Source organism: Silurus aristotelis (assembly GCF_946808225.1).
Source record: "Silurus aristotelis genome assembly, chromosome: 1".
Classification (NCBI taxonomy): domain Eukaryota; kingdom Metazoa; phylum Chordata; class Actinopteri; order Siluriformes; family Siluridae; genus Silurus; species Silurus aristotelis.
The window spans coordinates 8,985,609-9,004,909 of NC_139574.1; the positions used below are offsets into that span (position 1 = coordinate 8,985,609).

The 19,301-nt window shown below is 38.1% G+C and overlaps 1 long non-coding RNA gene across 1 annotated transcript; it reads right to left on the minus strand.

Annotated features, from left to right (window-relative positions):
- Window positions 1-5,725: 5,725 nt before the first annotated feature.
- Window positions 5,726-10,829, minus strand: LOC310730669. The gene is made up of 3 exons (XR_014534895.1): window positions 10,581-10,829; window positions 9,833-9,909; window positions 5,726-6,461 (listed from the first exon to the last, which is right to left on the minus strand). It is a non-coding gene; the product is annotated as an uncharacterized lncRNA (long non-coding RNA).
- Between the last annotated feature and the right edge of the window lie 8,472 nt (window positions 10,830-19,301).

Sequence of the window (19,301 nt, forward strand, 5' to 3'; positions counted from 1 at the left end):
GCTTCAGGAAATGCGCAGAAACGGAACAGGCTGGGATGACCCCGTTCCTAAAGAAGTACAGCCAAGGTGGCAACATTGGAAGGCTGATCTTGTGAACTTGAAAGGTTTTAATATACCCCGCTGCTATGTGCCTGCAAACTTTGGAAAGGTCATCAAAAGAGAGCTTCATCACTTCTCTGATGCTTGCAATAGTGGTTATGGCCAGTGTTCCTATTTGAGATTCACACACGAAACAGGAAACATTTATTGTACTTTGGTAATGGGGAAATCCAGAGTTGCCCCGATCAAGGTCCAGACTATTCCCAGGCTCGAACTGACAGCTGCTGTCATCTCAGTTGCTATGAGCAATATGCTTAAACAGAAGCTTAAATATGAAGACATAGAAGAGCACTTCTGGACAGACTCTCAAGTGGTTTTGGGATACATTAACCAACGAGGCACGCCGCTTCCATACATTCGTGACAAACAGAGTGCAGAAGATACATCTTAGCACTACTCCTCAACAATGGAAATATGTTCCCACTAATGAAAACCCTGCGGACCATGCATCAAGAGGTTTAAGCGCTGGTTAAATTCTTACATCCAATTGGATGACAGGACCAGGATTCCTATGGAAGAAGGATACCTCCTGTCACAGGTATTGACACAGCATTAACAGTTGGAGATCCTGAAGTGAGACAGGCTCAGGCTTTGAGTGTAGAAACAACAGAGTTTAGCCTCCTAGACCGCTTGTCAAAGCTGTCTTCATGGTCTAGAGCTGTCCAAGCTGTGGCACGTCTAGTTCGCCGAGCCAAAGTGGACAAGTCCAGTATTTCCAGTACGGTAGCTGAAAGAGAAGATGCTAAACGCATCATAATTAACCACTTACAAAGAAACACATATTCTGAGGAAATTAAGTTATTGAGTAAAGAGGCCCAGCTGTCACCTAGCAGCAAGATGTATCATCTGGATGCCTTCCTTGATCAAGAAGGAGTTCTCAAGGTGGGAGGAAGGCTCAGTGATGCGCTCTTACTCAGCTCAGTCAAACACCCAATAATCATTCCTAAAGATCACCACATAACAAAGATGATCATCTCTCAGTGTCATGAGAATGTCAAACATCAAGGAAAGGGTCTCACAATTAATGAGATCAGATCACAAGGCTACTGGATTCCAGGAATGAACAGAGCAGTAGCATCCCATGTACATCACTGTGTGACATGTCGGAAGCTCAGGAGACCAACGGAGGAACAAAGAATGGCTGATCTCCCTTCTGAGCGTACAAATCCATCTCCACCCTTCACCTACTGTGGTGTGGACTGCTTTGGTCCCTTTGTCACTAAACAGGCTCGGAAGGTTCATAAAAGGTACGGCCTTCTCTTTACATGTTTCAGCTCCAGAGCTATCCATATTGAAATGCTAGATGACATGTCTACAGTCTCTTTCATCAATGGTCTGCGCTGTTTCATTGCATTGCAAGGAGCAGTGCGCCAAATCAAATGCGATCAAGGCACCAACTTTGTCGGAGCCAAAAATGAGCTGAAAGGTGCTTTCAAGGAGATTGATACAGATCGTCTGACAGTGTTCTTAGCTGAGAAGCAGTGCGACTTTGTCCTAAATGCACCCAATTCAAGTCATGCAGGTGGGGTATGGAAGAGACAAATTAGAACAGTGAGAAATGTTCTTTGCTCAACACTCTCACTCTCTTTTGGCAGACTGGATGATGCATCACTGCACACATTCCTTTATGAAGCTATGACGATCGTAAACAGTAGACCACTCTCAGTTGACAACCTAAATGATCCTAACAGCCTTGTACCTCTTACCCCTAATCACCTGCTTACTATGAAGTCTGCTCCAGCATTACCACCCCCAGGCAGATTCATCAGAGAAGATATCTATGCAAGGAAAAGGTGGCGTCATGTTCAGTTCCTCGCAGAGCAGTTTTGGAGTCGCTGGCGTAAGGAGTATCTATCCAACATTGCCACTCGGCAGCACTGGCATGCAGCAAAGAGAAACATGCAAGTAGGAGATATTGTGATGGAAAAGGCTGACTATCTTCCCAGAAACGAGTGGAGGCTGGCCAGAGTAACGGAGACTACTACGGATAAAGACGGGCTCGTGAGAAGAGTCAAGGTGTGTCTTGGTGACCGGAATCTAAAAGGGGATGGTCGTCGCCTTAACAAGCTGTCTGTCGTTGAACGCCCAGTTCAGAAGCTGATCCTGTTATTAGAGACTATTTAGCTGCTCTCGGGAGCAAGAAATGTATCCCTTCATCATATTTAAATTCTAATGTTCATTCAGTATAATATGTTTTTTGAGTTTAAGCTCATTTTCGTTTTAAATCATTTGTAATTTGTACTCCTTAATGTCACACAATCACCTATGATTTGGTGGGAGTGTAAATGACCATTAAATCTTCCAATCACGGACACTTTACCTCCGTCCAATAGAGGGCAGTGTGGTCATGTATGGCGCTGTGGGACATTAGTGAATTTGGTTACGTGAAATGGCAGTCTGATTTGTTAACGAAAGGAAAGGTGGACTTTTGGCTGTACTGGTGTCAAACACGCGTTCTTTAAAGGGTTTCTTCCTGCCTCTTAGCTCCTAGCTGATGAAGGGCACAAGGTATCATTTTAATTTCATTTGTGTGGGAAATTTGGTGGTTTTGAAATGTTTATTTTAGCCATCTCCATTGAAGCTAATGGTTAATGCTTAGCAGGTCGCTAATGTATGTATGCAGGTTAGCATTTCACGTGCTGATTTTGCTATATAGAGATTGGAGCATTAATTGTAATTGTTGTTTTAAGCATAAGGTGTATTATTATTTTGTTAACATTATGATTGATGTGTGTTTTCAGTTCAAACGTGTTGTTTGTAGCTATGTGTTTTATTTCGTCACTTTGTATGTTTTGTGTTTTTATTCAGCTCTTACGGTGCTTTATTTTGGACATTGAAATCATTAATAAACATTAGTTTCAAGAGAGTAAAGTGTATCTGTTCAGCTGGGTATGCTACATAATGGACTTTCAAAGAGTAGATGCCGACCCCGCAAACATTCCGAACCATCTAGAGACGTACCAGCACCATTTGGATCCCACTTCATGTAGATTTTGGACATTTCTTTGAACATTTAAATGCTCTGGCATGGAGAAGTTGGTGTTGCATCTATATTAATCTCAGATGTTGAGCTATTTTGAGCTATGAGTTGCTCAGTAGCTCCTGGTTCCACGTCGACTGACTGTATAAGACTGTAGAAAGGACATTACTCATAATCACACACTTCAGTGCTCATGTTAGTTCTCACTCTCCAGTGTCTTGTTTTGTTTTAAAGATTTACAATCACACTCTTGATGTCACCCAAATGAGGATGGGTTCCCCTTTTGAGTCTGGTTCCTCTCAAGGTTTTCCTTGCCATAGTCTCCATGGCTGTTCATCAGGGATAAATACACATCATTTACTTATATTAAAATGTTTTTTTTCTATAATTTTATTGTTCTATAAAGCTGCTTTGAGACAATGTCTATTGTAAAAAGTGCTATATAAATAAACTTGAACTTAAATTCTGTGTAGGACACTCAAGTTCTTCTACATACTGTAGTCTTGGGTTTAGTGGTTGTTCCACTGGGTTGATGTCAGGGCTCTGTTCAGGACTCTCGAGTTCTTCCACTCAGTCTGGGGTTAACATGTTGCTTCATTGGGTTGAGGTGAGGCCTCCATGCAGGACATTTGAGTACTTCCACTCATTCTAGGGGTTTAGTTATTGTTTCACTAGGTAGAGATTAGGGATCTCTCTTTGTAGGACACTCAAGTTCTTCCACTCAATATGGGGGTTAGTAATTGTTTTGTTGGTTTCGGATCAGGGCTCTGTGTAGGACACTCAAGTTCTAAAATTAAAACACCATATCTTAATGGAGCTCACATTGTGTACAGCTGTTTGTTTGCACCACTTAGTTCTGGTGAAGGGACACTGTAACCCAACAACATACAAACACATTCAGTGAGATGTCCATATTTTTAACCATTAATTGTATTTCAGGTCAACCTTGATTTCTAGCTGACTGTAAGAATAAGGTACAAGGTGTACACCTATAGGAACAAAATAAAGTGTTCTACAATATAACACACACACATTCATATTCATATTATACAATAACGAACAGAATTATGTCATCATTCTGGATAAGTAAAAAAGAATAATTATTTAAACACATTTGAACAAAAAATAACAAATGAACAATTTGGCTTTAAAATGTTTCTGAATCATTTTCAATTGCTTCTAAAACTGAAAATGCTTTATTTCTGTATATAACCTGATAAATGACTGTGTGACTATTAGGGTCAGGAAAATCATTTCTTGTTATTGCTAGTAATCGTTTAAGTTGCTTATAGTTAGCATTAATTAGCTGGTGATTTGTGTGTAGCATGTGTGAAGCCTGACACTTCTGAATTCTGACACTTTTTACTTAAAGCAAGAAAGCAAACAAGCTAACAAAATCTACCAATTAGAATTTATCGATGAACTAATGCTAATCAAATCATCGTGGTTTGGCTCCGTTTCTCTTTTTCTTCTTGTTTATATTTTTTATTTTTACTGCCTCAGGAAGATACGCTTTACTCAGGAAGATACGCACTTCTTCTTGACTATCTTACTCATATAAATTACAGTTTGCAATCTTTTCACTTCACAATGAGGTCCTGCGACTGTCTGATATGAATGTTTTTATGCCAAATAATAGTAAAGTGTACATTTTTGCATATCAGTTTTAAAAAGGGCCTTTTGGTGGTCAGAGGGCTGTGAGTAACTGCTTCTATCTCGTATTAAAAGAAACATCCTCGTTACTTGATTTTTACATGTACATATAAAGCATTGAGTGGATTCTCTGGTACAGACGCACAGACCAATATACTTAACTCTGTGCATTGTACATTCTTTAGTTCTTTTCGGTGATAATTAATAAACTGGGAATAGCAGCTTTAAAGGTTACACATCATCAGGGTGCGTGTATTTCATTCTCGATACTGATAATTGCGTCCTGCGACTATAGTTTTTCCTTCAATCAAATCATTAGCACTGATTTCATGTTACAGCTGATTTGACCACCTTTAAATATATAATGCTTTTCTCCCAATAACAAATGCTATTGTGCGTTTCTTTTTTAATTAGTAAGATGAAAAACACAAACTTTTGGTGACTCAGTGGAGAAACATCTGGAAACATTAACGAAGGGCAAAATGCAGATTTTTTTAAAATGTTGGCCTGAATGGTTTTAAACGATCAATAAAAACACTCTACTGGAAAACTGTATTCTATCAGTTCACACTACAGTACAATGTTGACGTGAATTTGATCGTGGATCATGTGCTCGCTAGATGTTGTCACAAACATTATATTTTTGTAATCCAGCCATGTTAAATATGTTTGTGATTTCTCCTTAGGGAAAAACTGTAAACACCAAAGATTTAACAATGTATGAATTTGTCCCAGTAAAAGTTTGTTTATATATGAAAATAAGTAAATGTGCAGATTTATTTATTCAGTGTGTGTTCGCTCAGAGGTTACTGTAAAGATGTTAGGACATATCACAGGTACGATATATCTTTTATAGGTCGACCAGTTTTGCAGATTAATCAGAACAGATAGTTGATTACAGGAACTATTATCAAAAATCCATACTGATAGTTCTTCCGGGTTGCGTTATACATTAAGAGAGCGGCCTCTAGGGACGAATCAGTGACTGTGCTGTTTATTTAAAGTGCGTTTTTTATTCATTTTGGATGTAACTGTTTATTTGGAGTGTTACTTTTTTGTTTCAGTTTGAATGCATGCTTAAACATATTCATATTTATTTCATTTAGAACATTATTTTTTTTAATTTGTAATAAATTTCAGTACTATTCAACATGAAGGGTTTGTATCTTATCATTTAATCAGTTGACTAATCGGGTATCGGCAAGTACAATCTAACCCAGCTCTCGGTATCAATGTGTCGACCCCCTAGTATCCTTAACCCGATCCCTTGCAGCTCGATTCCTTGCATTGGACAAAAAAATGTGAAGCAGATTTAAGATCCAAACACAGGCGAGTAAGACCAACTTGATCTTCTGCTAAATTCTGGCAGGAATTTTACAAATGTAAGCACAAGCCTTAACCTTGACTATTTACAGCTTTTTGTCCAATCGTCATACTGTACGTGTGTGACGATTTACAAACTCTGGTAAGGTAGACTGCACACACTTGAATGTGTGGTGCTTAAAGGCCATAAACTGGCCATAAACTGGAGCATATGGCTTTATCTATATCTTTCTTAAGTCTTTCTCTGACACTGATGGCCCAGTCTCCAGCAGCGGCAGATGGTATTGAAGATGCAGCAATGGCAGGAGGAACAAGGATCACAGCAGCGGGAGTGTGAATCAGGAACACAGTTCTCTTTCACTCTGGAACAGTGAGGGGCTTTCAACGCACGATCACCTAATGGCCTCTAAACAAACACACACACACACACACACACACACACGTTACAACCGTTGGCATTGATAAAACGATAAAATCAAGAGCTGTCCTTTCTCCAGAGGCACTTCCACGGTGTGATACAAACCAGGGTGAACACTCGGGCTTGTTTATCAAGCTGGGTACTAAAATAATTATTCATTATTCACTCACAGAACATGATTACATGTTGTTTTCATTCAAAACTTAGGTGTTTTGAAAAAACATCCAACAAGAGATCCTGAGACTCACGAGTGCAGTTTTTATGCGTCAAATGTACTTCACTGTTAAATAAATTCTATTGAAATGTACACAAAAAAACCCAAGGTTTAATTGACACCATTCGAGTGTCACATTCTGTCAGTGTTTACAAAAGCATTACTAAGTGAATCATTTTCTGAATACTTCATGTCACTTTTTATTCACATACAGAAACAGGGCCATCCGCATTACAAATAGTTAACAGACCATTGTTGCAAAAGATTTTCCAACACAACACTGATCTGTTGATCTTGTAAATTTGGGGGTGGTGGCATACTGGTTAAGGCATTAAACTTTGGATCTGAAGGTCATGAGTTCAAATCCCAGCCACACCGAGCTAAGAAAGGCCCTTAACCCTATAGCTGTTCAATTATATGAGAGATAAATGTAAATGCCAGAAATATCTTTTATGTGCGTTAATTGAGCATTTATTGTCTTGACCTTGGTCCAATTGTTGTTTGAAGTAAAAAGTACTGTAATATTTATTTTCCTGCCATCGCTTTTGCCTTTCTTTAAAACTTCCTTTTAAAATGTGAGTAAGGGTGCCCTCTAGTGGATTGTGTGGAAATTGTTCATGATGAATGTGAAAAGAATGAAAATAAACAATCTACACACAGAATCGTGTACTCTGCTAATAGAAAGTTTGTAGTAATAATAAAAAGTTAAACTTATAAACCTTAACTTATAAATACAGTATTATATATTTCCTGCCATCCCTTTGGCCCTTCTTCATAACTCCATCAAAAGCATAGATATGTCATAACGTCTTCCTCTTCCTTTAGCTAGGCATTAAGAAAGCAACCAATTCTGTACAGGAATTGAGGTCCTTTGGGAAAATTTTAAGGTTTAGACGCTTTTCTTATTATAATTTTTAAACCACTCTGCAATAAAACGTTTTATATTAAAAATAAGTTAAAATTGTTTACATTTCTGTTTTCACTCAGGAAAAATATACAGCAAATTATGTTTCTGTGCTTTTGCTTTACTTTTATTTCTTTTTTTCTCCGTATGTTTCAAAAAGAAAATGGTCAGAAGATAAAGTATTTTGTTTACTCCATTGTTTTTATACGATACAGTAATTGCTTAATTTATTAAATTAAATTTAATTAAATCATATTTAATACACTAATTGTTTAATTGATGTTTAATGCATTAAACATGTATCTACAACAACATTGTCACTTCTTTTATTTAGACAGGTCAGAAGGTGTTGATCAGTTTTCTATAACAGCGTCTCGGACAGTAGTGCTGACTGTTATTCAAATCAATGGTTTACTTCTTCTTCTTCTTCTTCTTTCGGCTGCTCCCATTAGGGGTCGCAACAGCGGATCATCCGTCTCTATACCCCCCTGTCCTCTACATCTACCTTTTACACCAACTACCTGCATGTCTTCCCTCACCACATCCATAAACCTCCTCCTTGGTCTTCCTCTTTTCCTCCTTTCTGGTGGCTCCATCCTCAGCATTCTCCTACCGATATACCCCATGTCCCTCCTCTGCACATGTCCAAAACATCTCAATCTCACCCCCCCTCACCTTGTCTCCAAAACGTCCTACATGTGCTGTCTAATTTCTTATCCTGTCCATCCTCATCACTCCTAAAGAAAACCTCTACACTATAGAGACAAAAGTTTGTGGACACATGACCATAACATTTGTACATCTGATTCCACATTTAATCCTAATTGCGGTTTTAATAACCTCCACTCTTCTGGGAAGATGTTCCACTAGATTTTGGAGTGTAATTGTGAAGATTTGTGATTATTCAGCCACAAAGAAACTATTAAAGTCAGGTACTGATGTAGGTGAGGTGAGGAGGTCTGGGGTGCAGGCAGCTTTTTAATTCATCCAAAAGATGTTCAATAAAGTTGAGGCCACTTCTCTATAGCAGGTCACTCAATATCTTCCACTACAACCCATGTAAACCATATCTTCAGGGAGCTTGATTTGTGCACAAGGACATTGCCATGCTGGAACAGGTTTGGGTCTCCGAATTCACGTAAAGGGAAAATGTAATGCTACAGCATCCAGAAAACACATATGGCTGGAAAAGTCAGGTGTCACAATACTTTTGTGCATATAATATATAAAATGTGCTCGCTGTAACTCAGTGGTATGGTTTGTTGTTTCTCTAGAGCTAGATGGGCTTTTTATTGGGCTATTTCTGAAAATGCTGAGCCCCTGGGATTTTCACATTCAACAGTTTGAAACAGAAAGTAAACCTTTTGCAGATATTCTACAACATGAAAGCAAAACTATGAATGAATGAATGAATTGCATGGAATGTTGCTACTTAATAAATCACTATTATTATATTGTATATATTATTGTATATTATGTGAATATATTATTTATTCAAATATATTTATTATGAATTTTATATAGTATTAAACTTAAAACATATTGTACCATGTTTTATTTCTGGCATCCTGCAACATCATCAGAACTTTTAAACTGTTAAAGCAATGCAGCAAGGCTTTGATTTCCTGTGTGTTTCTTAACTCCACCCCTTTTCCGCATAAAGGCTTTGTCATTTTATAAAAAAGTAAAGTTACAGCTTAAACACTAGAGACTCCAAAAATTACTTTTATCACTATTTAATAAAATAAAAAATAAAAAAAGTTTTTTACATTCAATGAAATGTTTCTTTCTGGGACTAAATATCTTGTGTACATTCCTTCATATGTGTTAATGCGACCCCAATAAACTGCACTGTACTGAACACTTACATTGTTTAACATGATGCCTCTTTCTGTTACTGCCTACAACATTATATCACATGTTACCTTTATGCACTGTTATGGTCACATTTCACATAATACTCCCATAATACATACATTTTATATACATATGCATATTTATATATTTATATTAATTAAATTTATTTATATACATTGCTATTTTGATTTCTGGTTAAAATTTCATTTACATTTATTTACATTTCTGGTGAACATTAAATCATTAACATTACTTGTATTTTGCACAGTGACAAAGTTGAATCGAATCGAATCTTATGTAATCTAATCTAGTATCTATTTTTGATACAATCATTATGAACATAATATATTGTTAATAAAAGACTGTGAAATGACAAAAGCCTACCATTGCTTGTGATCTTTGAAACTCTGTAAGTCCCCTTCGGGCAAAAATCGTTCGAGGTTTTTCAGGATTCCAGACATCTGTCGGGAAAAAAATAGCAACAGAAGCGTTGCGTTTGTAAAGAGATATCCATCATCTGTAAATCTATTTTACTCAACTGAATTCTATATAAAAATGTATTCAAATATCTAAACTGTTACATAACATAATACAACACAATAATGCACTCTTTTAATATTTAAGACGGATAAATAGGTGTAAGATTGAAAAACAAACTTTGTGCATCTTAGATAAAAGATACACACTAAAAGCATAAAAGATAATAGAGTTTCTTTAGAATCAGAATCAGAAGTTACACAAACGGCATATCACATTTTATACAGAAAGGCAAAAGTGTTTTGGATAACGAAAAGCAAGCTAAAAAAACATAAAAAGGAAATGAAAGACTTAAAATTGTATGTAAAAAACCCCCCAAAAAAAACACAAACAAGCAAAACAGGTCAATGAACGTGTTTAAAAAAACTGAAGTCATGTAGTTGAATTACTTATACTACAACTATGGCTACAACAACTACTACTACTAACAAAAGTAATAATAATAATTATATTAATAATAATAATAATAATAATAATAATAATAAAATAATTATAATAAAGTTACTACTGCACTTTTACTACTAATGCAGCAAATCTATTACTATTTCTTTTACTACTGCCACTACTACTAAAAATCTCTAAAGTGTTTTTGTACCTGGTTGACCCGAACTGCGTTGCGTTGCAGATGGTCTGCGATCTTCCTCGGCCATAAGCAACGTAAGATTAACCTGGACAAACACAACACACAACAGCACAAGTTTCATGTCTGTTCCCAATGCAGTGAGGCCTCCTAAAGCTCCTGAATTGATCACAGATGGAGTAAAATATGTACTGAAAGCGAGATTGCTGTTGGCCTTTACTGGTGTGTGAGAGTCGTCCTGCCCCTGCACATCGCTTTCTATGCTATTTATAGGAGCTTCACAGTCATCCCACTGCTGGGAAAAGTTATCTGGAACATCTGGCCAGGAGTCAAGCAGATCAGTCAGAGAAAACATGCACCATAAGTGAGTATGCCTTTATTTTTAGGCTATAGTATACCAGTTTCAGGAATATTCATATACTTTAGGGTTCTAACATGACTTTTAGAATGGGAAAATAATCAATACTGTTAAGGGAAACACACACACACACACACACACACACACACACACACACACACACACACACACACACACACACATTTAACGCATGATTCTAATTCTTTCTAAAGTCACTCTGGTAATCACGGTAACTAATAAATACATTTTTAATGACATTAATTAACTGATAATAAACAGCAAATAGTGTTGCAGCCTCACACCTCCAGGGATCTTCAAGGACTGTGTGGAGGTCCTCAGGTTCTCTCCATCTCCGCATGTCTAAATACTGACATGTTTGTGGAATATGTGTGTGTATGGAAACCTCATCTCATTTTACTGTATGTGGGAGCATCTAAAGGGGAATTCATCTCATTCTGTTATCATTTGATATGTGAAAACAAAAAATAGGATAAAGTAATAAAACAATTAAATATTACGATTAAAGCGCCTAGAATGCAATTAAGCTGAAAGAAAATGCATCACCAATTCTCACAAAAAAATGGCACCTTAAAGGGCATTAGGGCATGTCATTATCTTTTATGTTTTAAGTCAACACTATTTATTGACTTGTTTGATTAGGATATGGTGTATATTTATGTATATAACTGTGTTGTTTTGCTAAACTAAAAAATGATCAGTACCCTTTATAAGAACAAGCAGAAATGACTCCATAATACACTTCATGCACAATAATTCCAATGATCCTACATAAACAGTTAAAGTACATAAATCACATTTACTCAAAAAAAAAATGTTTGGCTTCTCTATTATAATGAGAAAAACATAGCTCTTACAACAAAAAAGAAAAAACTGCTGTTGTCCAGTGGATGTCAGATGCATAAAATATGATTGAAACCATGGTCATACTTGAAAAGTTTCCATTGTCTGAAAGAGTATATCCAAATAGTACAGCTTAACAGTGGCGGGTAGTCAGGGGCAGCAAAGCCTTCTCTGCTGGTCTAAACACTATCAAAAGCACTGACCTACATTTACAACCTAAATTCTAATATGTGTTTCATGAAAATGTATTAATTTATTCCCAACAGTTTATTCTCTTCATTTCGTAGTGTTTCTCTTGGCTGCACTGATTCCAGTACGTGCATGTGGATGTTAGATTTTTTTGTCCAATCAGATTATAGCCTCTATGTGCTGCCATGTCAATGTAATCTACCCAGGGCCTTCAAAGTCTGTTCTGCTAGCCTTTTCACCATAGTCTCTATCAGCAATGGTCTGTTTCTTTAACCAATCAGATTTTATATTCGCCTCACAGGGCAGCTAGCTGGCCCAGAATAGTGTCAGCATTTTTCTGTCCTCTGATTGGTTCGTCAGAGGGAAACTGTTACAGCCGAGTTCGACTGGCAAAACACATATGTAGCCCTGCACACATTAATACATCTGAGTTAGACTTTTTTTATGCCTACGGAGGAAGAGAAATTGATTTGGTCTCGGACATTCTTAAAAATACATTTTGAAGAAAATCTAGACATCATGAAGAGGTCGGCCAACCCCGAAGCTAGCTAGCTTGTCTCAGCCCGGGAATGGGTTTGTTTTCCACTTCCAGACCAGTAAATACGAGTGGTACCACTGGATTACAGCCTCTGAGGAGCAGTGCAAATTATGCGTATGCATCTCTGGTAAGTATTATGATGTATTTTGGAGTCCCTGACTATCTTCAAGCGACGATTGAAGACCTACCTCTTCCTGAAACACTTAAATTAGTACTTTCCAAGTTTGCCTTGTTGAATTGCTAGACATTGCTAGAGACTCAAAGCACTTTTGTACATCACTCTGGATAAGGGCGCCTTCTCAATGCCGCAAATGTAAATGTAAATGTATTTTATTCACATTTTTAATGTTTTTGTCATGTTAATTGACAAATATTGATTCTGAACTGCTCCAGATGATGTAGGTGGCACAGTTGCGGTTGTAGTGTAGAGGTTTGGAGCTTGCTTTAGTAAAATGCTATTTACCCTCCATATTTATATGAAATGCCTATCTCTCTGTAATGCCATGCATTGTTATATTGCGTTTTTGTATAGTATTGATGGTTTCTATAATTGCGACGTGATAGTGGTGGTATAAAGAGGTGGATTAGATCGGGTAAGTCCCCACTGAAGTCCCAGGTACCAAATGCATGGCCTGCCACTGCAGTTTAAAAAAGCCTGTTGATCCAAATCAACCATTAAACCCTTTTGTTATAACAAAAAATGTGTCCACATTGCAAAAAGAGATCTTCCTGAGAGCAATCCACAAAGCATGGCAATTAACATTTATCCAAGAATCACTGGAACCGCAGTCGGAATAATGTATTGCTGTCAGATTCAAACACTGTTTGTTTTCTAACTATGCAAACCACTGGCATGCTTGTTGAATGAAGTGGGCTTTGAAGATTGACTGAATCATTAATCCTTTGAGTTACAGAACATTTTAGCTTAAAACAAGTTAACAAAACAAAATACTTGTAAACAGGCAATAAATCGTATTTTGAAAAGTATGTCTGGATTTGAATCCCATTGCAAATGTGAAGTATGAATTGCTTCAACTTGTAAAGTAGAGAAGGGAACTTTATAAATCCACAACACAAAGTTTGCTGTCAATCAGTCAAAACACAAGAGCCCCAGGGAAGAGTGAACGTAATGCAATATTTGGACTCTTGACATAAGATTTTTATGTGCTTTTTGAAAATCCCATTCCACATTAAGTCCAGATTGGCTGTTATAATAAACTCAAATCTTTTAGGAAGATGTTTCATTAGATTTTGGAGTGTGCTTGTGGAGACTTGTGATCATTCAGCTACAAGGGTGTTAGTAAAGTCAGGTACTGATGTAGGGTGAGGAGGACTGGGGTGCAGTCAGGGCTACAATTTAACTCAAAGGTGTTCAATAACGTTGAATTCGGGTTCAAACCATAGACCTTCTGATCAGTAACCCAAAACCAAAACCACTGATCTACCACTTCCTCACTTAATATATGTAGTTTCACTATAGCAGGCCACTCAAGATTTACTGGCGCTTGCTTTGTGCATGGAGGCATTGTCATGCTAGAACCTGAATTTAAGTGAAGAATATACACTGTAAAAAATGATTTTGGTAGGTGTTAAATACTACCCTTGCAAATAGTTTACCATGTACTTGTCATGTTAGTCAGCAAGTTGAATTATAATATAACAAGTAAAATTCACCCACATTATCTAATTATTTATAGTAATAACTGCAACCTAAAAAGTTAAGATACCTTTTTAACATGCTGTCTATTTATCATATCATGAAAGCAAACGGTCACCTATTTAATCTTATTTATTGTAAGATCTGTGTTCGTCGTTGTAGGCTAACTGATAAAGTTAACAAAAAAAGCTAGAAGTAACTTTAGTTACAGAAAGCTAACATTAAAATGTAAGTGTTTTTGCCAGTAAGACTAGGATTTTGGTGTATAACAAATGTTATTTTGATGTTAGAAAAATTTTAGAAATATGGATGTGAAAGCCTGCTATTTATATTCAATGCAGTTTAATTTAAAATTCAGCAAGTGGGCATAAAATAAAAATTCAATTGCCCAATCTATGATACTAACTGTTAGTATCATAGATTGGGCAATTGAATTTTTATTTTATGCCCACTGTTGAAAATACAGAGTTTTCCTCACCTTAACACTGTAAATGAGGTATGCTTTTTTGTTTAACTTTAGTGCAAACACCAATTTGTAGAAACAAGGCTGGTGCCTTGCTTCCAGGACTCCCAGGTAAGTTACAAAATGACTGAAATACACAAGGAGTTCACAGATAGGCTCATGATCTAACGCTTTTCTTATTTACAGCATGTTTTTAGATTGATACATTTTATTGGGTTCAAGCATTCAATTTTGCTCTAAATCTGTTGCTTGCATTAAAGTTTTTTGCTAAGAATGTTCTGGAGGGTCGCACAAATTCAATTCAATTCAATTCAATTCAATTCAATTCAATTCAATTCAATTCAATTCATTAAATTTTTATTTGTATAGCGCTTTTAACAGTGAACATTGTCTCAAAGCAGCTTTACACAGATAATATGGTGATAAAAATCAATGTAAAAATGTACAAGTGTAAGTTCATCCCTAATGAGCGAGCTCATGGTGACTGTGGCAAGGAAAAACTCCCCTAGATGGCATAAGAAAGAAACCTTGAGAGGAACCAGACTCAAGAGGGAACCCATCCTCATTTGGGTTCCCCCGAATGTCCATTTATTACAGATAAACAATGTTGAGATGTGCAGTGATGGTGATCAGAAGCAAACTGTAGTCCTTAGTCAGTGTAGCAGACTGTTGACATTAACTACAGTCCAAATCTATCCTTAAAGCTCCAGTTTTTACTCTGGAATTTCATGGAACCCCACTGCATTGATGAGAAACCATTCCCAGCTTCAAAGAGGGGCCTCCAATTGAAGAGAACACTATCCAGTGTCAGGCACTGAGCTAGCTAGCAAAGTGGGGAAGAGAGAAGAGGGGTGACAGAAAGAGAAGGATATGGATTATTATGTGTCCTTATCGTTGTATGAAAGTTAAGGACACTGTGCAGTTGGGGACTCCGGCAAGACTCACTATGGCAGCATAACTAAAAGGGAGAACCAGAATGTAACACTGACATGAGGGATGTCTGGGATGAGAGACGGTCCTCTACACCACCTGAGTGAACGTGTGAGAGTTAGGGGATGACAGCATACAAATATCCCAGTTCACCAAACACTCGATATCCATGATCCCATTAGATCTGATCATTTACCTAAGAAATATCTACTGATAAAAGACTAAATAAATATGTTTTCAGCCTCGACTTGAGTCCCGAACACTGATTGGAAGGCTGTTCCATAACTGTGGGGCTTTACAAGAGAAAGATCTGCCCACTGCTGCAGTCTTCATTATTTGAGGTACCAACAAATAGCCTGCACCATTTGATCTAAGTAGGCATGGAGGATCATAATAATACAGAAGTTCACCCAGATACTGCGGCCCGAGATCATTAAGTGCTTTATACGTCAGCAGTAGTATTTTATAATCAATGCGAGATTTAATTGGGAGCCAGTGTAGACTAATTACAACAGTGGTGATGTGGTCATATTTTGTAGATCTAGTAAGGACTCTTGCTGCTGCATTCTGAACTAACTAAAGCTTATTAATGCACTTACTAAAGCATTGCAGTAGTCTAATCAATTATATTTCAAATTTTAGCAATATTTCTAAGGTGAAAGAAGGCGATTCTGGTAATATTATTTACATGAGCCTCAATGGAAATAATAGGGTCAATAATCACACCAAGGTCTTTGACTGCTGTACACACTGAGACAGAAACACCATCCAGAGATGCTACGTAATCGGAAAGTTAACTTGTAGCTGCATGTGGTCCTAGTAAAAGTACTTCTGTCTTATCCGAGTTAAGCAGAAGGAAGTCATCAAGCATCCAGTGTCTAATGTCCTTTAGACGCTCCTCAACATTTTTAAGCTGATCTCTCTCATCTGGCTTTGCTAAAATATTCAGCTGTGTATCATCAGCATAGCAATGGAAGCGAATATCATGTTTATGTACAATTTCACCCAGAGGCAGCATATATAAAGAGAAAAGCAGTGGGCCTAAGACAGATCCTTGCGGAACACCAAACTTTACCTCAAAGAGTGTGGAGTACTCAAAATTCACATCAACATCTAATAGCAATCAGTCAAATTAGACCTAAGCCAGGAGAGAGCTGTTCCCTTGATTCCAACAACGTTCTCAAGTCTAGCAAGCAGGATAGTGTGATCAATGGTGTCAAAAGCTGCACTAAGGTCAAGCAAAACAAGTAAAGAGACAAAACCCTGATTAGAGGCCAATAACAGGTAATTTAAGACCTTACTAGCACTGTCTCTGTGCTATGATGAGGCCTAAATCCTGACTAATACATTTAATTCATAAGTAGATGTGAGCATAACTGCTGTGCTACAACCTTTTCTAAAATCTTGGAGATAAAGGGGAGGTTTGATATTGGCCTATAGTTGGACAGCTAACAAGGGTTAAGTTCAGGTTTCTTAATTAGGGGGTTGATAACTGCCAGTTCAAAGGATTTAGGTATATAACCAGTGCTGATGGAAGAGTTTATTAATTTTCAAACAGGTTCAATTATCTCTGGAATTATCTGTTTGAAGAAACTTGTAGGTAAGGCATTAAGATTGCATGCTGATGATTTTGATGAGGAAATAAACGAAACTAGTACTGCTTTCGGACACCATATATTTTATGGTGGTGTAAAGAAATTTAAATGTTTTATTTGTGTTTAGTTTTTTGTGTGATGTTTTGATTATTATTACAAATAGCTGTGACTCTGCCTCCTCTGCCATTTAGACGGGGCTGGCGTATGTAACTACACCTAGGAGGACTCGCTTTATTTAATGCTACATTCATTCGGTTTAATTCACGTTTATGTCAAACATTCACTATTCACTATTCGTCCACTGCCAATAATCCAAAACGAAGTTGCATGACTTGTGTTCAATCTTCCCAAGTTCTCCCACACCACCCCACTGCTGCGCTCCCTCCACTGGCTTCCAGTAGCTGCACGTATCAGGTTCAAAGCATTGATGCCTGCCTGCAAAGCCAAAAATGGACCAGCGCCATCTTACCTCAGAGACCTCATCACATTTCGCACTGCACCACGCTGCCTGAGATCCTCCAGCACTGCTTGACTGGTACCACCTTCTCTCAGAATGAGAGTTAAGTATACTTTAAGGCTCTTCTCTGTTCTGGCACCAAGGTAGTGGAATGAACTTCCCCTAAATGTCTGTACAGTGGAGTCCCTGGTTGAAGACCTACCTCTTCCCGAAATACGCAAATTAGCACTTTCCAAGTTTGCTTTGTAGAATTCAAGAGTTACATTTATATTAAGTTTGTAATCTTGCGTACCAGTGTAGATTTATTTATTGCTCAAAGCACTTTTGTACGTCGCTCTAGATAAGGGCGTCTGCTAAATGCCACAAATGTAAATGTATGTAAATGTAAACAGACTTTCTGAGATTTTTTTTACATTTTGGTTTCACTCGGGGGACAGACACAGTCTCAATATCGTAGATCCTGAGTGACGACTCTGTGCAGCTGTGCAGCCGTCAGTTTAGCCTGTCTGAATGCTCCCTGTCCTTGGCTCTGGGCAGTCACTGGTTAACTTGTGCTATTCTGAGACTATGACCTATACTACAAAAAATGAGAGCAGCAACTTCCCAAATGGGATGGATACGGTCCTTGCCCTTAAAATTGCTCCAATCATCTATGAAGCCCACATTGTTTTTGGAGCACCACTCGGACATCCAGCAGTTCAGCGACCATAACCTGCTGTAGGCTACATCGTCACGCCGCATTGGGATGGGGCCAGAGCATATTACTGCATTAGACAGTGCCTTCGCTAATTTAAACACCTCTATAATATTACTCTTAGTAACCTCTGACTGTCAAAGACGTATATCGGTAGCTCCTATGTAAAATCTTGGAGAATCTGTGCTTTCCTAAAAACCTAAGCTAACCTGCTATGTCCGGTGCCCTGGCTCCCAGTATACACCTGACCTGTCCTGCTGGTGCCCCTAAAGGTCTAGCTAATTTCACGTGCCTCAGAATAGAGTCTCCAATTACCAGAGCTGTTGTCCAACAGGTTTGGCCTGTTGTCCAACAGGTTTGGCCTGAGTGCTCTATGAACAGGCCTGATCATAGAGAGGATTTGAGCAGCTTGGACACGGAGTTGGAGCAGTGTGTCGGGGAGGAAACATGGAAACTGTGCAGCACACACAGAGTTGTACTTTGACTTGATCGTGTCTCTACACTGGAGTTGAATCAGCTCCATTTAGAGGTTGTTTGGTGCGCTTTCCACGTCAACCACAAACTGAGCAGTTCAAATCTGCATTTTTGGGATTCAAAGTTGGTAAATCTCCGGGTAAAGTTTTTCAGCGGTTTCGACTGACACGCCCGCGCACTAACAAAGCATTCTGGGATTTGTAGTATTAGCGGTGTATGCGCAATACACTGGCGGGCCAGCACTAATACACATTTGATATGATCTCGCGTGCCAAAAAATATTTACTCCAAATTTGGCCCACGGGCCTGAGTTTGACACCCCTGCCCTAGGTGGAGTTAGCATTCCCCCAAACCCGGCATTAGAGTCCTTGCAGCTGGGTGAGTGGGTGATGACTTGGAGGCATACTCGCAAAGCCAAAGCTAACGCTCCTATAACCAGAGCTCTTTTAGCAAACCTGTTGGACAACAGCTCTGGTATATAAACTGGTCCCCTGGTGGTCTAGTGGTTAAGATGCAGCGC